Source organism: Ictidomys tridecemlineatus, chromosome 8 (assembly GCF_052094955.1).
Source record: "Ictidomys tridecemlineatus isolate mIctTri1 chromosome 8, mIctTri1.hap1, whole genome shotgun sequence".
Classification (NCBI taxonomy): Eukaryota; Metazoa; Chordata; class Mammalia; order Rodentia; family Sciuridae; genus Ictidomys; species Ictidomys tridecemlineatus.
In genome coordinates this window covers 30577141-30600560 of record NC_135484.1, presented here as the reverse complement: position 1 = coordinate 30600560, position 23420 = coordinate 30577141, and the positions used below count along the sequence as shown (strand labels likewise).

General features: G+C 35.0%; 1 long non-coding RNA gene and 1 pseudogene across 3 annotated transcripts in view; both read left to right on the top strand.

The window, feature by feature from the left end:
- LOC144366031 (uncharacterized) overlaps positions 1-23420 on the top strand; it is a 99784-nt gene that overhangs the window by 66368 nt on the left and 9996 nt on the right. For 2 of the 3 annotated variants that reach the window (XR_013424846.1, XR_013424848.1), the window contains one exon: positions 5173-7728. This is a non-coding gene — a long non-coding RNA (uncharacterized LOC144366031). Of the gene's footprint in view, positions 1-5172; positions 7729-23420 lie in introns of those variants that run through there. The other variant, XR_013424847.1, reaches the window with a different exon arrangement.
- Positions 21205-21997, top strand: LOC144366030 (EEF1A lysine methyltransferase 2 pseudogene; annotated as a pseudogene).

Genomic DNA, 23420 nt, shown 5'->3' with positions numbered 1-23420 from the left:
TCTTATTACACATATAGAGCACAATTTTTCTCTTTGTATGTAAAGTATGTTCACGCCAATTTGTGTCTTTATATAGTATTTTGTTGGGGTTTTTTTGCATTACTATTATTATTACACATGTATACCACAATTTTTCATATCTCTGTTTGTATATAAAGTAAGTTGACACCCAATTCAAGCCTTCAAACATTATCAATTAATTTTTATATGTTGTACTAGGTGTGACTAGAAGTTCAAGTAGACGTATAATTGATCTAACACTATTTTTAAAAATATCATCCCTTCTCCATGTAGATACTTTTGTACATTTGTCAGAAACCAATATTGCAATCTAACAGATATTCATAGAAAACTCCTCCCATCCACAATAACTTGACCTTAAAATTTTACACATCTTGTTTCTATAGTACAGATGTTCATTTTCAGGTTGAGGCTCATTACACAGTGTACCAAGGGGGAAAATATTCATTTCAACAGTACATGACCAATGTTATTCACCATCAAATTCTGTCAGAGGAATAAGAAGTCACTGAAACCTACCCTTAAATGTACATTAAAGGATAGATTAGAAGTTTAAAAGGAAATTACAAGGTTGAGTTCAAGTAAATTGTTTTAAAGATAAACAAAAGAATTTGTTGCCTTTCAACCTCATGAGTTTCAGAGAGTATTATCTTACCCAAAATATTCTGAATTAACATGAAAAGTCCTGCACATCTCTGGAATAGGCATAATTGAATAAAATATAGTTTTATACATATAGAGAATGATTGGTTTCCTTTCAGTGTATGGAATAAAGAGGCAATTTTCTGCTATGGCTGATACTGAAAAAGCTAAATGATTATGTTAAATAAGACTGCCAGGAAAATTATAGTGAGTTGTTATTATGTGCTATAAACTTCAGATAAATTTGAAGCACACAAAGACATGAAAACAAGGATGAAGTTACATAACAAATAAACAGAAATCAGTTCTTTAAAATTTTTCTGTATACAGTCTCATTCACACAACAAACAATGCCTAGTTACAAGCATAACAAACAACTAGCTCTACCCTCCCTTATTCAGCTCATTCAGATATGAATCATACTGAACTCCAATGTGGTAAATCATGTGATAGTGCTAATTTGAGATTAGGCAACCAGAAGATTCTGAAATCTGAGGCTGGATGTAGCCACAGGTTCAGGCCAGCAGCATTTTGAAGTTACAATATCCAAAGAAAAATTATCTCAGGGAGTGCCTAGGTTTAGGCATAGTTTCTATACTTTCAAAACTTCTTAGCATCTGCTATGGTCTGAATATTTTTGTCCACTCAAAATTCATGTATTGAAACCCCCCCCCCCGCCCAGTACAATGGAATTAGGATGTGAGGCCTTTGAGAGGTGATGAGGTATGAGAGTAAAGCCCTTATGAATGGGATTAGTGCCATTTTAAAGGGCTAGGGAGACCAGAATCCTCCCCATCTATCATATTAGGACACTGTGAAAAAACAGCAATCTATGAAGCAAAAAGCAACCCTTCACCAGACACCAAATCCACCAGCACCTTGATCATGAGCTTTTCATCCTCCAAAACTGTGAGAAATGAAATTCTATTATTTATAAGCCACCCTGTCTCTGGTATTTGTTACAGCACCCTCAATGGACTGAGATAGCTTTCCATTTATGGATGGATATGCATCTTTTTTTCATGAGGTGAGAAGTCTTTTGTGTATGTTATTCCTTAAACAAAAACCAAAAGCAAAATATAAAATAACCCTTATAGAATTTCATAAATCAGAAAAACAAAAATTTATTTAAATCAGGAGTAAAAATACCATAAGATATTGCGTGTATCTTTTTAAGTAAATAGCTAATGTGTGAGTTACTGTGTGAGATGATACATCAGCCAAATTCATTTCACTGATAAGAAGAGAGACTGAGAATTCTGGTTGTTTCTTCAAATAGAATCTAGGACAGGTGTAGAATGGGCTGGAGTGGTAACTGGTTGTGAGGATTGAAGCATCTGACAACCAGGGCTGTCTAAAGTATCATTTCCTAAGAGAAGATGAGCAGGACAGGCAAAGTACCTCAAGGCTTCACAGAGTTTAGTTTGCAGCAGGATTGTGAGTGCAAAACCACAAGCCAGAGACAGAACAAAAGGATGAATTTGGACATGTCATGAAGAAAAAGGGAGTCTCATGGGAGAAGAATTGTGAAAAGCAAGGATACCTCAGCAATAATGCAATGAAGTTCCTGTTCTCTCAAGTCTTTTCTTACTCGAATTCCTGTCTTACTAAAACCAGAGATTTCTTACTATCTTTTCCATTGATTCCTTAATCAAAATATGGTAGCTTTTGCAGATGGACTCCAGATTTTGTATACCCAGCTCCTAACTCAAATGTTTTATAGGTGGTAAGAACCCACTCTTTTGAGTATTTGATGATTTCCAATAAATATTTGTTATGCAAATATGATAGCAGTCAAGTGTATACTTAAAATATCTGACTATAATACAATTCTTGGACATTACTGCAAGGTGAATGGTCATAATTGCCCGATGCCAAGTTAAAAATTGTTGAAGAGGCCCTGAGCTTCGGCCTGAGAGATTATGAAGACCGTTCTTTGCAGGTGGCTTTTCTTCTTGTACAATCTACACTACTGAAATTTGAGCCAGCAATCAAGGCATGGGCTGTTTTTCTCCAAGCAAGGCCAGGGATTAGTCGTGTCTAAGCCTTTTCTGCAGCACTCAATTCAAAGCTCTGCTTAATCCAGTGAACATAGATTTCTATATGCATTATATGGACAACAGGCATTTAAAAGGCTTCCTTTGTAATATTTTGTGATATTAAAAGTATACTTTAAATAATCCCAAAGAAAACTACCAGATACCTTTCTGCTAGTAGCAGAAGAAGGGCTGAGAATAAACCATCTCACTTGAGTATCAAACACAGAGGTTTTCCTAAGAGTACCATATTTCTGTTTAGGATTCCAGAACATATTTTCATTAATATTTATTCTATCTTACCAGATAAAAAAAGCTGAAACTTTCATATCCCCTAGAAAACAAAACCAAATAACTCTAAACTTTATAATAAATTTCTCTGATATTATTCACATCTGCCTCCAAAGCAAAAAAAATGATTCAGCCCTGGAAGAATGATCAAATTGGTTTAATTACTGTTCTATTTTTTTTCTGGCTAGCTGATAACATATACAATGTAAATGTAAAATCCACTGGAGAAAATTCTTTGTAATCAGAGTTAATCTCTGAATAAATCTGATACTTCAGCCTATGTACCCCTGTATTCCATAAGTTACTCAAACTCAGATGATCACAAGTTAAAATAAATCCAATACTTAATCCTATATATTCTCAAATTTAATCAAACACAGGAGATATATCATCCTAATTAATCTTGAAAATTACCTCAGTAACAAGCTATTTTTGACTTCAGAATATTTTTATTTTGCTGATACTTTCCATGAAAGAAATGTCTGACAATGTTTACCTTAGTAATAGCAATATTTGACACCTACATGGTGTTTTATGCATTTTGGCAACCTATGTATAAACACACTCTGGATCTTAAAGCACTATTATTATATTGGCATAAAGAAAACAGACAAAACTTATGCAAATGTGGCATACATGTTCAGTGCCACCAAACTGAACAAAAGTATAATGAATTTTGTCATGACTATTGCTTCCAAGATCTTAAAGCAACAATTTTTATGCAGAATCAAACATTTTCAGAAATGCTAGCCTATAATAAGGCTTCAATGAAAAAGCTTCCCTTCTCCCTTGTAGGGAATTATAGTGATTTTTCTTCATTGTCTGCTTGAGATATTTTGGTACTGTAAAACTATTATTATAGGCCTCAGAAGACCACCCTCCTGGATGGCCCTTGAATTTTTTACTAGGAAGAACCCAGGGGAAGTTGATGGATTTGAGAACGTGGAGAGTAAATATTTGTTGGATTTAGAAAATGTCCTATCATGTGCTCTAATTGTGTCATTTATGTGACATTCAGATTAGGAGTAAGAGCATATTGGAATGCCTAGCAAGACATTTGAACAAAAGAAGATAGCAGTTAGGAAGTCAAAGAAAGAAAGAGAGCAGTAGAGGGCAGCAGGCTTTGGGATGATAGTGTCAAGAGAGATCCAGGCTTAGGATATAAACAGCCGCAACATCTGGAAATAGAGATATAACTTCAGAAAAAGAGAAGAAATTGGATAAAATGAATAGAAGAAGAGAGAACATTGCAGTGATGCAAGAAGAGCAAGGACAGAAGTGATCAGGATAGACTCAGAGCTTAGGGAGGAACTTGGAGGGTTCTAGGAGGAGGTTCTTATCTAAATGATCAAGGATTAGTCACAAACCAAGAAAACCAGAAGAATAACATAAATGAGGCCAGAGGGCTTGATTTTAGAACCAGAATTTAAAGAAAAGCTTTAAAGGTTAGTTCCTGAAAAGTCTTCAGATTTGATAGTTAACTTTTTCTTATTCAATTTATCATTAAAGGATATGTCTTTGCATTTTGCATATAGTGTTGGACATTTATTTCTCCCAAATGAAATCAAAGTCAAAGTGCAACATATATTATTTATACTTCTAAAAAATCCTGCTGGCTGAGTAGGCAGGAGGACTAGTACCCAACTTGGAGAATGTATCTTAAAATCTCATGCAACTTACTCTCAGGTGTGACTATTAAAACTCAGCAGCCTCTCTACCAGGTTTGACTTCTGATCAGAAGAACCCAATGGGGAATAGGTCACTTAGAATCACAATGAAAGGTGTTTCAGAAGGGTAAGAGCAACTCTATAGATTAGTGTTTGAGACATTTTGTATCAGAGTATGTACTTTTCTGTTGATCTATCAGTGTTCTAGTGTCTGCCATGACTTAAACAAAGCAAAACTATGTGAATACAACTAGAAGGGCATTGTGATGAACTTTTCAGCACTTAGAAGATGGTCTTTTGACAACTCCTTGACTCATACCTGCATACCTGCAACAAAATTTACATTATGGAGACTACAATGGTTACCCCAGTGATTTCCCACTCTCTTAGATGCCTCCTGACAATTTCTAAAATCTAAGTAACTTTCACATTTGTTGTACTTAGATAATCTCTCAGTATTTGGGATTATTAATGGAAAAAAATATATGATGCTTTTTCTTTTCTTTTTTCTTTAGAGAAAATAACTAAAATATCAACCTGCTTCAAAGAATAAGAACACCAAATGGGAAACTAGAAGGTGGTAGTTGTGAGAGATGGTGAATCCAAAACCTATGACCTGCAGATAATGAAAATAGCTCAACAAAGTACCAGGCTTAACCATAGAGATTATGCTAGACGTTTCCACCATAAACGCTGCACTGTACCAATGGTTCTCTGATTCAGGTGAGAAATCATGGTCTGGTAGGAGACAATGTGGAGAGCATGCATAATAACAAGAGTTATTTGTAGATGATCTACAAAATTGTTTGAAACACTCAATTATCCAAAGAAGAAAAGACTTGATAGCTGCATGGAAAGGGAACTAGTATGTACTGAGTTTTTTCATATTTTATTGTTCCATTTAATCTCAGAAACATTTGTGCAAGGTAGGTGGTAAATACTGACTTTCGGAGAAGGAAATTGATGCTACAGAAGTGATGTGATTTGTTTAAGATGTGAATTTAGATCTGTCCATCAAGTGAAAAAATGTTCATGTTACCTCCCTGTTCTTTGTTTTGTTTCTAATACTGGGGATTGAACCCAGGGAAATTTTACCACTGAACTACAATCAAAGCCCTTTTTAGATTTTGAACAGAGTCTTGCTTAATTACTTAGAGCGTCACTAAGTTGCCCAGGCTGGCCTTCAATTAGTGATCCTCCTGCCTCAGCTTCCTGAGTTACTGAAATAACAAGATATGTGCCACCATGCCCAGCTACCTCTCCCATCTGATGTTGATTTGCATGACACTGAATCTGCCTCATGCCTATTAATTCACATTACCTCTGTATCCAAAAGACTGAAAATAAAACATTGGAATAAATTTCAAGCTTTGTTTTGCAGAGCTTCAAGACTGCATGAAGTTGCTTCAGAAATCATCTTGACTGACAAAAGAAAGGCTAAACTGATGAGGTTCTGAATCCCTTCTTCTACTTTAGTCAGAGAAATTTCACATTGTCTTTTTATATATTAGAATATATAAAATTTTATTTGGAGGAGTATTTCCACTGCTAAGCAAATTTTGAAAAATTTAGATGACTTATAGGCAAACCACTTTCATGAAAGCTTTCAATGGAGCATATATGTGTTAAAGGAAAAAGAAGTCTCTCTCTCTCTCTCTCTCTCTCTCTCTCTCTCTCTCTCTTTCTTTCTCTCCCTCCTCCCTTTAAAAAATCTATAATTTTCTGTGGTTAGTCAAAAAAGTTCATATGTATATATAGACATATGAAACATTATGTTTCATATACATATATATACACATATGCACTATATTCTAATTTCCAGTTTATCATAACTTTTTGTTCTGTAGAGACAATTTCATTATATTATTTAAAAAATCTTTAAAAAACTAAGAAAAAGCTCTTTATTGAATCCATAGACCAGTTGTTTCCTCAACGACTTATGAAATGCAAATGAAATCCTTCAATTGATGTCATAGTACCGACTATAAAATGGTCAATGGCAAAAAAAAAAAAAAAAAAAAAAAAAAAAGCAATGTTAAAGGACCAGGATACTGATGCAAATTACCAAGAACAGTAGTACTGTTCCATAACACGTTTTGATTGCAGGGGCTTTATCTACAGAGTGGATCAATGAGGTGGGACAGGAAGACCTTCATTTCTTTTTTCCTGTGATCTGGCCAGAACTTAGCTGAAATTAAAAAAAAAAAAATCTCCGAGGAAAGCTCACTATGCTTTCATCCACTGAATCTAAAACATTAATCCACAAGATCATATTCAGGAAAAGTGACCAACCATTTAAATATTTTAGTCATTTTTCCAGTTTTTCTAAGGTTTGATGACCATCCTCAATGTGTAAAACATGAAAAACATGAATAATATATCTTAAGGCAGAGTTTCACTTCACCAAAAACTCAAATTATTAACTTTTGAAGAAAAACCAAGTTGGGCAAGAATCTTTTTAATTTTGAAAGTTTTTGTGGGAAGGCCTGGAAATAAAAAATGACAACTGAATGAGTTGGAAATTACTACAATAATTATACAACTTTGAACTTACCATCATAAATTGTGGATACTTGTTAGAATGCATACTACAGTTTCAACAAAGCAATACTAATGGGCATAATAAATCTTAAACTGAAGCACTTGAGTATTTAAAACAAGCACTAGACCAACCAAAGAAAATATTTTAAATGAGCAACGCTAAATGAATCAAGTCCTTTTTGGATAGCAAGGCCTCCTGGATCTCATGGTTTGGAGTAGACCAGATGGTTTTTGCACGTGTTTAGGTCCTATCTGTGAGTGTTAGTAATGGAGCAAGAAGTAATAATGAGATAGAACATTAAGGATGTTAATAGAAGTTCTAATACTGCTTCCACCAATGATATTAGGCAGAAAATTAGTAGGATGTTTTTAAATGGAACATTAAAAGAGAATTATAGTATTCCTGGATCTTCATTACCAATGCACCCAGACAAAAGGAGTCATTTCTTCCTCTAAAAGCTGTCACGGAAGTAAATGTAAAAGTTTTAATATATATGATGGCATGATGGTTAAGCATTGAAAAATGATAAAAAAAATAAATTTGTTATATATATATAATATAAATTTTTCTACTAATGAATAAAATCAAATGCTTAACATGTGCAATATGCTCATTTATTCCTTCAAAAGGTTTTATTTCCTGTGGTAATCACTAACTGTAAGGGAAATAGAAGCATTCTTTTGAGAATATTTAGAACAATTGAAACCACAGTCTGCATATTTTCTCAGCACCATTTTAGAGATGCAAAAAGAGCACGATTATTTGCTTTGTTTACATTTCCCATTTTCCTTCCTCACCAGTATAATGGAATGGCTATTTAAAACCGTTTAAGCCAATTTCAGCTATTTCCCCCATCATGCTATGTGTTTCTGATGAGAAATCTGGCATAGTTCACTGGGGAGGTTTATGGAGTTGGCAGACTCAGATGCTGTCTTTATAGTGTGTGCATGGAGGGGTGAAGAGAGAGGGTAGTATGCATGGGTGGAATTCATGATGCTGAAAATTTTAGAAAAAAAAGGGGGGAAATGCCTTTGCTAACTCAATCATCTTTTGCTGACAGTAGCCTAACCTTGGGGAAAAGGAATGCATTTATATGATTCTTTTCTCTATTAACCTTCAAGCTGATTCCAAGGTGGATTTTCCTCTCTTAGTCGACAGGGCAAAATGAGTCCCATTTCCCCCTTTTCCCTCTGGAGGACCCTGGCTGTTCGCAGAGCTGATGAATCTATGTGAAACGACCCTGCAGAACAGCAAGGGGCTATTGCAGAGCTTCCCACACTCTCATTCTCAAATGCCAAGTAAGGAGAGAAAATAGTCTGTGTGTATTGCCCACTTTCTTCCTGCTGTGGGCCCCTGCTTTAAAATTGTAATTTTCTATATTTCTATACATCAATGATCAGAGAAGTGCATTTTAATGCTATGAGTGTTATCAGAGTTTCTCGATATTCTTTGTTTCTCCAATCTCTTCTCTTCAATCTATGTATGTTGGAGTCTTGAATGTTAGAGCTCTTAATAGGCATAGAGAATTAATGAGTCGGAGTCTCTAAAAGACTATAATAATATGCAAGTTATTTAAGCAAAAATCAGCTGAGTTGCTAAACTTCTGGTTCAGGATCATTGAGAATAAGTGGATCTGAGCCATTTCTCTCTGAAATACATGAGCTGGAAGGGTCTTTTGTTTCAATGTGTCCATGGTACAGCGAGCTAAGCACACAGAAGCATCAGGAAGACAGGAAAGATCATTTTAAGCCCTCTCAGGTAATGGCCTATTTGGCTTTTGTCAATTCACCAGATGTATTAATCAGGTAAGATAAGCTCAGTAAGTATTTCTTGTTGATTAACAAGTTGTTGATTCCAGAAAATGGGCAATTGTTTCTAATAAACTTCACAGAAACTATTGATTTCCATTCCAAACCTTCAATACTTGAGAATTAGCCTTCAGGACAAAATAGCAAGGAAGTCACTGGTGCCCTGTGGGGTAAAAAATGACTTCAAAAGTTAACAGAGTTCTTTAAATAGCACCATGGTGGTCAGTGCTAATCTGGGAGGGAGAAGGTTTGTGGGGATGCTAACAAAGCTTCTATTTTCCCTGAAATTGTATTGTTACCTGCAAGGCTATTAGTATGCATTCTGTCTAAAAATCCAAATACTTAATTATGTGGGTGATTTTATGAGCCCATCTTGAGTCAAATTAACATTGAATTTTATGAAGCTGTAATTTTGTAAAATTAAACCCACTATGCAACATTAACGTTATACAACTTTTCCTACAAGAACATAAAAAAGCAGCAACAGATATTATTACTGAAAGATACATTATTTAAAGCATAAGAGAGCTTCTCAATGAAAAACTTATTCATAAATTATGGCTTTCACATAAAAGTTACAGTGTTTCACATTTGTTCCTATTAAGGTACTGAGTATTAAACTTGAATTTAAAAAAAAAAAAGCCAGATGGAGTCTTACAGGCCTATAATTCCAATGACTTGGGAGGCTGGGCCAGGAGGGATCAGAAGTTAGAAGCCAGCTTCAGCAACTTAGTAAGGTCCTAAGCAACTTAGCAAGCCCCTTTCTCAAAATAAAAAATAAAAAAGACTGGGGATATAGTTCAGTGGTAAATCACCCCTGTATTCAATCTCTAGTAACAACAATATACACACACACACACACACACACACACACACACACACACACACACATATATATATATATATATATATATATATATATATATATATCCCGAGTCTGAAATTCTTTTTAGTTTGAAGGTCCTATTTTAAATGTCAAAAATTCTATGAACTGATTAGTGATTTTTTTTCTCTGCCTATATTAGGAAATTATGCAAGGTGAAAGACATGAATGAATTCAATTGTTTTTAATTATTTTAGTATGCTAATTAATCATCAAAAAAGTAATTACATGTGAAACTGGCATTATATAAAAGTATCAAATATATTGCTCATTCGTTCAATAGACAATGCACAACTTTATTACAAAATGCATGTGTGGCTTTTCCTTACAATAACTTGCTGGCCCAGAGGATTTGTGGCTACTACTAGGGACCCATTCATTAATCTAGATCATGAACCAGCTTGTGTGAGGTAGATCTCATCATGTTTCAGGAGGCCATCCGAAAGCTTTAGAAGGGTAGACAAAGGCAACAGTCTTCCTGCATTAGTCTCCTTTCAGAACACTGAGCGTGTACATGATCGAGGCAGAAGGTAGGCCACACTCTGTGTGGTCATCCGACGGCATCAGTCATGGACTTCTCACCTCATCTGTCATTGACAGTTTGCTGCCATTATCCAGAAAAGCCACAAAAACCTCTGTCCATTTACATCAACCCACATTATTGTGGGGCTCAATTCATATTTTAGACAGGTTGATTGGAAACATTCTTTACAATAATAATTTAAATAACATATATTTGGCTGCTTTCTTAAGAGAAATTTTGTAATGGTTCTATCCTATTTGTGAGAGTAATTAAATTTTACTTTTAAGTTGTACATATATAACACCAAAATAAATACTTGACAAAATTATAATCTGTGTCACTTTTTTCCATAGAATTACAACAAATATTATGCTAAAATTATGAAACACAAAGGTGATACTTTTTCTACTGATATTGATAAGAAAGCCATTAAAGAGAATATTAATATATTCAAACTCAATGATACAATTTGGAAATATCTAATGTCCAGTAGTTGGACATGTCTCCTTTGGTACATAAGTGACCCCTAATCATTAACCTACCAGAAGAATAATGAAAAAGAAACTTAATGGGGTTATACTAGCTCAATTATCATAAAGTGAAAGCATTTATTTAACTATTAATCTCAGAAATGAAGATTAGGCAGAACACATAATCTTTCAATTAATCTTACTATGGCCAATGCTTTTCATAGTTTCTTTGATAACTTTAATCATGAACTTGTCTTCAATCATGATCTTGCTTGGGAAATTATTCTGGCAAAGATATCTGGCATCCATATAAAATCTTTGAGAATTTAGAAAGTTTATCAAACACAATTGAACTGCCATGTACCTTTGGAAACTAGGCATACCAACATATTTTTCTTAATTACATATCATGCACTATGTCACATACAAAGTTCAGGTGACACTGTATTCTGTATACAGTAATTCTCTAAGTATATGTTAATTTTCTCTTACATAGTTTTAATTTGAATAAAACTAAGTGTAGAGCATAAATACAACTAAAATTGTACAAAAATAACTTTCTAATATCCATGCTTTTTTTCTCATTTTCCTGTACCTTATATTGATTTTAAATGTATTCTAATGGTATGTCATTATGGAAAAAATAAAAGATGCTGGCTTCTTAGGATTGCAAAAGACAAGTTAGAACTGAATTACAAAGCACATGTTATATTTAACATTACTTGAGACTTTCAGTTGCTCACTCAAAAAATATTTATCCAAATTCTACCACAAACTAAGTACATTATAGATCTAAGTCCTGTGCCTTTATGGAATTCGTCTTAGATGAGGTAAACATCTCAATAAATATAAGCAAAAGCAAGATAAATTCAGACATATTCATGAGCAAAGTGTCATGGTACCAATGAAGATGGAATAACTATCAGTGTCAAGAGTTCAGAGATAGGCATCTAAACAAAACACAGGAGACACAGGCTGGCACAGGAAGAAGGTGCAAAACAGTAGGTGGTGGCAGAAGCAGAGTCACAATACCTCTTGTATTAAGTGTAAACATCTGAAGGGAAACTGCGTAATTCTTCCAGTTATAATATTGAACTAACAGTCTCTTCTATTTTATGTCACATTCATAAGCACATAAAAGTTAACTTGAAGGGCACCTATGTTGGTCCCATAGCTTAGCTATTGTGAATTGAGCTGCTATAAACATTGATGTGGCTGCATCACTGTAATATGCTGAGTTTCAACCCTTTGGGTATAACTGAGAAGTGGGATAGCTGGTTCAAATGATGATTTCATTCCAAGTTTACTCAGGAATCTCCATACCGCCCTCCATGCTCTTCAACAGATGAATAGATTTTAAAAATTGCAGTATACATACCATGGGATATCACTCAGCCTTAAAGAAGAATGAAATTATGGCATTTTCTGGTAAGTGGATGGAGCTGGAGAATATCATGCTAAAGGAAATAAGCCAATCCAAAAAAAAAAAAAAAAAAACCCAAAACTGAATGTTTTCTCTGATACACGAATGCTAATGCACACTGAGGGGCGGGGCTAGGAAAGAATAGAGTTAGTTTAGGTAGAGGGAAGTGAAGGGAGGGGAGGGTGTATGGTGGTAGAAATGATAGTACAATGAATCAGACATTATTATTGTATGTACATATATAACTGTATGACTGGTGGGATTCTACACCATGTATGACCAAAAGAATGAGAAATTAAACTCCATTATATATGATATATTAAAGTGCATTCTACTGTCATGTATAACTAATTAAAACAAACAACAAATTTTTTAAAATGTTAATTTGAAGACAGTACCTATTAGTTTTTTATGGAAAATATTCTAGATAATTTTTTTTCATCCTAGGAGATAATATTTTAAAAAGCCAAATATTTAAATACCTGCCAACTCACTGAAGTCCAAAACTCCAGTCTACTTTATTGCCTGTGAGAACATGCTAAGAACCTCATTTTCCTTACTCTCCATGATGTTTGACTCAGTGAACAGAACTCCCGCCTGCGCTGGCTTACTACATTGGCCTACACTGGCATGGAGGTGATGTGTTGTTCTCATACTGACAGATCCCCATAAGTACTCAGAGTCCTAATAGAAGCTAGGAGTATTAGGAAATGTTCCCATGCATCAGTGTGATCAAAAATTCTTTTAAAACAAAAAGACAATCACTGTTGGACCGGGGTGGCAGTGGCTGAGGGAAAGCCACTTTTTATCTTTCTCTTTCTTGAAGTCTCTTTCTCTCACTCTGTTCCTCTGTTCTTTCTTTTCTTCTTTTTTCTCTCTTTCCTCTTTCCCTTCCTGCCTTTCTATGTCTAAGTGTAAAGAACATTTGGAGCTATAAAAGTGTACCTGAACTGACAGTAATCAGTGCTCTTGGAAAAGGACTGAATGGTCAATTTGGTTTCCATAAAACAAAATGAAAAATGGCTGGGTGGAGAGAAGATGAGCAGAGGAATAAATACACAAGCATGGTCTCCACCGTCTTTAAAGCACTTCAGAGTCACTGGGGCTTTCTTGTAGGCACAGGACTTTCAACAGTGGTGTGATAAAGGGTTTGGTCCCTCTTGGTCAGCAGCAGTGGGAAGCATGCTATAAACCATACCTCCCAGAACTAGGAAGTGGCCTACTCCTTCTCACCATCATAGGGTGGTAGTTCTTTTTGTTTGTTTGTTTGTTAAATTATTTATTGATTCTAATTTGTTATACACGATGGCAGAATGCAGTTCATTTCATATTACACATATAGAGCAAAATTTTTCAAGTCAATGATTGTACACAAAGTATTTTCACACCACCCGTGTCTTCATACATGTACCTAGGGTAATGATGTTTAACTCATTTCACCATCATTCTTACCCCCTTCCCCCCCTTCTCCCTGCCCTCTCCATTATCCCATCTAAAGTTCCTCCATTCCTCCCATGCTCCCCACTCCAACCCCATCACCATTATGAGTCAGCTTCATAGGGTGGTACTTCTTATGTTCTGATTTTCAGAGTGCCGGGTAAGTGTTCTCCCTCTTGCTGTCCATCACTGTGTCCTGGGGCCTGCTGACCTTGCTCCATGTCCACCTCTTATCTCTGCCTCTTCGGCTGTCCCCTGGAGCGCCATCACACCAGCATCAATATCCCTTTGTCTTTTGTCTTTATTAATCTAAGGATGATAAGGTGCCAGGATACTAATAAACTGAAAACCAACTAAAAATTGGACACAGCTCAAAGGAAAGACAAAACTTTAAAATATGTAAGATAGGAATAGAAAGGAAGAAAAATAAAATTTATGTCTTCACTAAACCTTTATTCAAATTAATTCTCAATCCAAACTACTTTCTAGAAACTGCTTTTAGGAGAAATAAGCAAGTCATGCTCTAAAATATCAATTAAAGGGTATGTACCTGAATAATATAAAATTATGCTAAATGTATTTATTTGCTTTATTTTTTAAATTTTATTTTTAGTAAAGGCAAGAGAATCATTTGCTCTTCAGAATACTGTATTATTATAATATATATCCTTGCAGAAAAATCACTAGTATTCAGTAATATGGTTGTGCTAAGTTTTCTGTCACTGTGAAAAAATCCTGAGAAAAATGACATAAAAGGAGAGAAGTTTTATTTTGGCTCATGGTTTCAGAAATTTCAGTCTATAGTCAGTTGGCCCAGTTGTCTTTGGGCCTGTGATGGTCCACATCATGGTAGAGTACCTAGTGGGTGGAAACTGCTCAGTTTGTGGTGGCTGGAACCAAGGAGAGAAAACAAGGAGACGGGGTCCCAATGTACCCTGCAAGGATATGCCCATAGTAAACTGTTTTCTCCAATTAGGCCCTATCTCTCAAAGTTTCCATCACCTCCCAGAAGTGCCACCAACTAAGGATCAAACTTTCAACATATCAGCCTTTTGGAGACATTCCAATCCAAAAGATAACAATAGTCTTTATGAATATGTAGTGCCACATTTTGTAAATATTTCAGATCAATAGTTGAAATCTGTAATTAGGATGTTTCATTTCCCAAAGATTCCAAAGAGGTACCATTTTACTATATGTGGGTCCTGTTGGGAACACATTCAGAAGAATTCATTATGACCCATTATTAAGAAATTATTTAGCAAGGCGATATCTACTATTAGAATTACTTCCCTCTCCCTGACTTAAAGCTCTTATTTTTCAGTCAATCTTAACAGGCAAAGTCAAGATGATGTTTATGGTTTTAGATTACAGAGTTTTTGGATTCTAATATTCTAATTTATAAAAGGTTGTTCTCATTATAAATAGGTCCATTCTTTGTGAAAATATTTGTTGAGCATACGCTGCCAGTCACTGTTCTCTGTGTTCCTGATAGACCAATGAACACAGCAGGCTAGGGTCTTAGAGACTTAGATCACAGGAAGGTGATCAGGACTATGAAAAAAATAACCAATAAAAGAATTAGTAGGGGAGAGGAAAAGGGGAAAGGGTGGGTTGGAGTCTTCACTAGGGTGAGCAGGATGAGCTTCATTGAGGTGAAAATTGAGAAAAGACGTGAGGGAAGTGAGCCGAGAGGACCCTCTTGTGATTATGTTCTAGCTATCATTGAACACTTCATTTATGATGCACATTATGAATAATTGCACAAAATATTAAGTGCACTTATTTTCCTTAAAGAACTCAAGAGTTAGATATAGATTTCATCAAATAAGGGATAAAATTTGTTAGAGAATAGTTAAATACAAATTGTTTAAGATAGTTCAAGCTTGAAAGATGAGTGTAATTAGTAGCTGTGTGAGTGACCAGGAATGAGGCTTTTGCTGGACAGGTCAAGTAGATTAGTATATGAAAATAAACACTGGCATAGCTAAGCAAGGGGCAATTTCCAAGAAGGAGACCTAGGTAAAGTCATCCATTCAATTGTCCCTTGATTATATTTCATGTACAAGGGACTCTGTGAGGTGCTGGATTCAGAGATGCTCAGAACTTGATCTCTGCCCTCCAGAAGCTCGAAAGTACTCAGAACAGAGTGTGTACGGTGGCAACTGCAAGGCAAATGCTACTCTGAAAATAGTGTGGAGTCTGCCTTAGTAAGACCTGGACATCCAGTCATTAGGACAGCAAGTTTCAACAGGTAAAAAGTCACAGAAAAAGAAGACATTTTTAATGACTTCACTTTTAATCCAGTTCAGTGGAATAGAAAGGAACAATTATTTAAAAAAAAAAAAGTTTGGAAATTAAGGAGAAAAGGTTTTAAGGAAACACTTGGCTTTATAAAGTAGGGGGAGTTAGAGGTTGCTTTTGTTAAAAACACAAAAAACATTGACTATTCAGTTGGGACTGCAAATGTCCACTTAGTAACTGAAAATATGCTAAAAAGTTTGGCACCTCTGCCAGAATTTTATATATTACATATATCTCCACCTTTGCTCTGAATCACAGTCTAATATTGTTTTTCTATAGAATCTGGGGGCTCCTGTCAGTATTACTAAAGATGGGCTAGAAATCCAAGTCCCCTTGTCTTCCCATAATAGCTATATTAATTGAAGTTCCTTTCTTGCTTTTGGTGAAAAGCTTACTTTTCCATGTGATTTTGGGGACAAGTGGTAGGACCTGACTTGCTGGGACACTCTAGTAGGGCCTTTGGCCTAGGACTTATGTAACAGGAGGAATACTTGAGACATCAGGTAACATGTCTCAATTGGAAAATAAACACTGGCATTGCTAATCTTCGCACTGAAGAATATCCAAAGTAAGAATTGGTTTTGTGAAAAGAGATAGGAACAGGTCAGGCACTGAAACTATAAAAAGGCAAAGCAAAAATTTTGGCAACATTGGGATATCTGATAATGAAATTGAAGAACTTAAAAAAAAAGGAGTGTGACTAGCCCAGGCCCATATTATAAAGTCCACAGATGCATCAGAATCTTCTGGGTAGGTGACTTTTTAATGATCTAGATTCTGAGTCAGCACCAGAGATTTCCACTACACAGTCATGTCAGAAACTATAGAGTTTACAGTGGGCATAATTACGTAAGTGGGTATTTAGACCTAAAGGAAGGCATGGATGTAAAAGTAAGGTCATGCTGAGATGAAAAGAGATGATAGTGGCCACAATTTAGGGCATCACTTTTAATCCAGTTAAGTGGAATAAAAAAAATGGTATTCTGTGGATGATGGAAAGTACTACAGTGTCTCAAGAGAATGGCTTTTCAATTAGGTCAGAGACATCATAAGAAAGATCTGTGTTGATATAAAATGAATCAACAACATCAGTATTTCTTTCATGTAATGGTCCATGTTCTATATTGCCCCTTTACTCAGGAAAAAAAAAAATCCTTCTTTATCAATCTGCATCTTTTCTAGAAATGTCAAAGTGACAATCAAATGTATAAGGATAAATGTCATTGTATCTGTTTTTAGTAAATATATGCTGAGGAATAATGGGTTGATTTTCTTATAAGAAAATTTAGCAGTTATCTATTTAATTTGCCAGCTAAAGAAAAAAGCAGAGTAGTCCACCCAGGGAATCGTTAATGGGGCATAGGGTGTTGGCTTTGAATCCAGATAATTGCCTTAAAGAAGTAGTATGCATCTCTTAATTCACCAGGTTGAATTTTAGTATAAATATTGTACATTAAAGTTCTCTAGAGAAACAGAACACACACACACACACACACACACATACACACACACATATATGTCAGCACCAGAGATTTCGACTACACAGTCATGTCAGAAACTATAGAGTTTACAGTGGGCATAATTATATAAGTGGGTATTCAGACTTTCCTTCATATATATATATATATATGAAAGAAAGAGAGAAAGATAGAGAAAGGGGACATGACATATTATAAGGAATTGGTTTATCTGATTATAGAGTCTAAGAAATACCAGCATCTGCCTTCTGTAGGATAGAGACTCCAAAAAGCAGTGGTGTGATTCAGTCTAAATTCAAAGGGCATGAGACGAGAAGAGATGCCCCAGCTTAGTGCTGATGTAGGAATGAAAGGGGAAAATTCCTCATTCTTTCCTCCCCTGCCTCTGGGCAGGTCATCAAGGACCTATCCACGTTGGGGAGGGCAAACTTTTTCATTTCACCATGGCTTCAAATGCTAATCTTATTCAGAAACATCCTCATAGATAGCCTCAGAAATGATGTTTAATCTGGGAACCATGTGGCTCCATCAAGTAAACAGGTAAAATTAACCATCATAAGTACCTTTAATTGCCATCATCATCAGACTTCAGAAAGTATCATTTTGACAAGGGCAACCTTAGGCCAAATTGTTGTCATTGAAACATGACTATTAGCTAGAAATTAAATCCAGAAAATCATTTTGTTAAAGTTCAAGTATGTATAGATTAACTGGTTCCTACTTCTTTACCTGGCTTGTCACTCCTTACTCTTACTATAAATGTAACCTCAAAACAGTCCTTGATTACATACACTGATCTTAACATGAGATGAAATGAAGGACTTCTCTATTTCCAGTTAACCTTGTCTTTTCTACAACAACAATGCCTGCAGAAGCATACCTTCATGCACTTCTGTAAAGTTTTACTTCCTGAGTAGCTGCTGTGAGTTCTGTTAAACAAAGTTCTCTTGGGAGAAGAAGCCACTATAGATAGAATTTGGAAAATTGCTATCTTCCAGAATAAAGTCTGGGAGTGCCCAAAGTGAGCAGAGAGCTCACACCTTGAAAGTAACAACAATGTGTGCTTGGGTTCTACCATGGTGCCAGATTACTTTTATTAAGTAATAAGCAGAGAGAAATATTTCAGTATTTCCTGTTGCATGCTTAGGAAATTAGAGAAAAGTACAACTGCACAAGAGAACAAAGCTTTCTCCAAGGCAATTCAAAGTAAGTGCAGTGTAATGTTCTAATTACAAGGTACTACAATCCTTCTACAACATTACTCTGCTTCTGACTATCCTGAATGCCTTTGGGTGGCCTCACTGTGTCTCTTCTATCAGATTATTATAACTCATTTATATGGCTGATACAAAGTTCATGGAAGAGACAAGAGCAATGTGTTACATATTTTCTTCTTTTGTCTTGATTTCTTTAATACAGGTCAATACTTATAAGTAGATTGACTATGGCAAGTTTGTTTACTTTTTGAGATGCAAGGACAATTTAAATAACACTTATTTAAATTATACTATTTATTGGGGGTGATTGGAATGACACAAAAATTTCAAGGGACATGATTTTTTCAATCCATAGTTTAAACACTTAGCATTTACCTCTTGATATTGGCTTTCTTTCTTTCTTTTTTAATATTTATTTAGTTGTAAATGAACACACAGTATCTTTATTTATTTTTATGCGGTGCTGAGGATTGAACCCAGTGCCTCACACATGCGAGGCAAGCACTTTACTAAAAGTTATTTTCAGGAAGATCAGCTGCTTTTAGTCACACTGAGCAACAAAACAGAATGTAAGTATCTTGCAAAGGTTACTGCAATTCACTATTCTTATTGAATCTTTTATATCTATGCAAATCAAGCCAAGAAGAATTAATGAACCTCTGGGCAAAAATCCAAAGATTAACCACTCATGCTGGCTAACCTAGAGACTTCATATTTTTTCCATTAATAGTCCAGCTCTATAACAAATAAACTTTCATGAGCTAACTTTTCTGTATGTTCAAAGTTATTTTCTCAGATCTAGGCTTAATACAGGACCATCACATCATATTGCTTTAAAAAATTTGTTATGGACAGACTACAGCAAAAATTTTGAAAAGAAACTAGGGAAAATGTGGAAAAAAGTTGCCAGCTAAAATACAGAACAATAAATAAAAACAAACAATAGACTAAAATAAAAACAAAAAGATCTTTGGTATGACTCAAATATTACATGAGACGTGTAATATTCATTGTTTATCTGAAATTAAAACTTAGTTGGGTCTCCTGTATTTTTATTTGGTAGAAATAAATAGGTAGAGACAAAAATATATAATGTCTTTTTCTTTTAGCTTTAACAAATTTGAGAACTGGCTTAATTTTTGGTTTTGTAGATTAAAAAAAAAAAATCTGTGCTGAGACTGCTTCCAGTGTATCCTGATACTTCATACCAACTTTGACTGTTTGGATAGCTTTCCAGCAGATTCTGAACTGATACCTACCGATACTATCTGGTGGCCTGTATAAAGCCCTTGTTACTCATTGGGTATGAATGAGTTCCAGCATCTCCAGCATTGTCTGGAATAAAACCAGCTACTGTCCTCTGAGTTGAAAGGATGCTTTTTTTCCCCCTTTATTATTACCCAATCTCTTGAAGCATCCAGTCCCTACTTCCTACTCCTTATGACAGTCAGCATACAGTACTTTTTGTTCTAACAGGTGTATAACAACGTATCTGATTTCTTATCACAGGCACTTTATTTTTCAAGACATTAACAGGATGCGCTTGCAAAAGTCTATTCCTGCTTCAACATGAACTAGGATTTTTTACATCCTTAAAATGAGCAAGTTTTTGCCAGATATGCTTTGGTTTATCAGAGATTCTATGCACCAAATAAATGCTCCCTTGTTTACCTGTGTTAACAGAAAAATTATCTTAACATATTGAGGGAGAGTCCTTGTTTAAGCCTGAATAAAAACTATCAGCTTTCCACCTATTAGATTAAATAATAAAGTTGTGGTTACATTCTATTGTATGTAAGTGGAAACCAATTACTTCATGATATTATTCTTGTGAACACATGCACACACAAACTCTCCATCAAAATATCAAACTGGTAGAAAGATTTCCTTATGTCAATGCAGTTTCTACACATACAAATTTTCTGTAAAAGCAATGCCTGTAGAAATACAGAATCAACACGTAAAATAGCACACGAATGGGACAATCCCAACATCAGTCTCCAGAGGCAGGACACAATGCCTGATTATATAATATATATAATTTATATATAATTATATATATATAGCTTATATATATAATTATATATATTATAATTAATTATATTTACAATACAATTTGTTTTATATTGTGATCAGACAGTATTCATCATGAGAATACTGCAGTGACCTCAATCAAATTTCTCTAATATATACACAATAAAATTCATAGTTTTATTAAATTATTTTAAAAGTAGGGGAATGTATTGTATGCACTAACACTTTTATAAAAGCTGATGAGAGCAAATCTTTTAGAATTACACACATGTATAAGATAGGATTTTCAAACACTGAAAGAAAATGGGTTCCAACCAAGAATCATGTATCCAGCGAAATTAAGCTTCAGGATTGGCTGACGGCGGCGGCGCTGTCCCGGGAGGGTAGTCCTGCGAAGGATGGCTTCGTCCCGTCAGCACTGGGGACCCGAGAGCATTGGGATGCTGTCTATGAGAGAGAACTACAAACTTTTCAAGAATATGGAGATACAGGAGAAGTCTGGTTTGGGGAAGAGAGTATGAATCGACTAATAAAGTGGATGCAGAAACACAAGATTCCACTGGATGCTTCAGTGCTTGATATTGGAACTGGAAATGGTGTTTTCCTGGTTGAACTTGTTGGCAAAATTTGGTTTTTCTAATATTACTGGAATTGATTATTCTCCTTCTGCAATTCAGCTTTCTGGAAATATTATAGAGAAAGAAGGGTTATCTAACGTTAACTTGAAGGTAGAAGACTTTTTGAATCTTTCCACAAAGCTGTCTGGATTTCATATTTGTATTGATAAAGGAACTTTTGATGCCATCAGCCTTAATCCTGACAATGCAGTTGAGAAGAGGAAGCAGTATGTGAAATCTCTCTCCAGCGTGTTAAGAGTAAAAGGTTTTTTCCTAATAACTTCATGTAATTGGACCAAGGGAGAGTTGCTAAATGAATTCAGTGAAGGATTTGAACTTTTTGAAGAGCTGCCGACACCCAAGTTCAGTTTTGGAGGCAGATCTGGAAACAGTGTAGCAGCATTGGTTTTCCAAAAATCGTGAGACTTTTCCTGGGACAATTTCAGGTAGCTTTTTTAAAGAAGCTACACAGCATAGTAAAAAAAAAAAGGAATCATGAGCATGTAGACAACCAACAATAATTTAAAATCTTTTGTATTTGAAATGTAAATATTTTTCTTTTTGATTTAAAAAAAAAATCCCCTGTAACTCTAAACAGTTAAAAACTTAAAAGTAGTAAATGAATTTATGAAAAAAAAAAAGCTTCAGGATTGAAGATGAAATAAAAATCTTCCATGATAAACAAAACTTAAAAGAATTTGCAGCTAGAAAACCAGCTTTTCAAAACATCCTCAGCAAAACACTACAGGAAGTGGAAATGGAAAATAACAATGAAAACCAACAGCGAGACGTAGTACAGTAAAGGAAAAACTAAGCATAGAGGAAAAACAAATCATGTTAAGTAACATATATAACCAAATATGGCTGGAAATATAAACCATATCTCAATAGTAACCCTAAATGTTAATGGCTTAAATGCACCAATCAAAAGACATAGGCTAGTAGAATGGATTAAAAATAAAGATCCAACAATATGCTGCCTACAGGAGACTCATCTGATAGGAAAAGACATACACAGACTGAAGGTGAAAGGTTGGGAAAAATCATATCACTCATACGGACCCCGGAAGCAAGCAGGGGTGTCCATACTTGTATCAAATAAAATAGACTTCAAGCCAAAGTTAATCAAAAGGAATAAACAAGACACTACATACTGCTCAAGGGAAACATACACCAACAAGACTTGATGATTATTAATATATATGCCCCAAACAGTGGTGCAGCTACGTTCATCAAACAAACTCTTCTCAAGTTCAAGAGTCTAATAGACCACAACACAATAATCATGGGAGATTTTAACACACCTCTCTCACCACTGGACAGATCTTCCAAACAAAAGTTGAATAGAGAAACCACAGAGCTCAATAATACAATTAATAATTTAGACTTAATTGATATATACAGAATATACCACCCAACATCAAAAGGATACACTTTCTTCTCAGCAGCACATGGATCCTTCTCAAAAATAGACCATATATTATGTCACAGGGCAAATCTTAGCAATTACAAAGGAGTTGAGATACTACCATGCATTTTAATTGATCATAATGGAATGAAATTGGAAATCAATAATAAAATGAGAAAGGAAAAATCCTACATCACATGGAGATTAAACAATATTCTACTGAATGAACAAAGGGTTACAGAAGACATCAAAGAGGAAATTAAAAAATTCTTAGAGGTAAACAAAAACTCAGACACAACATATTGAAATCTTTGGGACACTATGAAAGCAGTACTAAGAGGAAAATTCATTTCATGGAGTTCATGTCTTAAAAGAAGTAAAAGCCAACAAATAAATGACCTCATACTACACCTCGAAGCCTTAGAAAAAGAAGAACAAATCAGCGGCAAATACAGTAGAAGACAAGAAATAATTAAAATTAGAGCTGAAATCAATGAAATCGAAACAAAAGAAACAATTGGAAAAATTGACAAAACTAAAAGTTGGTTCTTTGAAAAAATAAATAAGATTGATAGACCACTAGCCACGCTAACAAAGAGAAGAAGAGAGAGAACCCAAA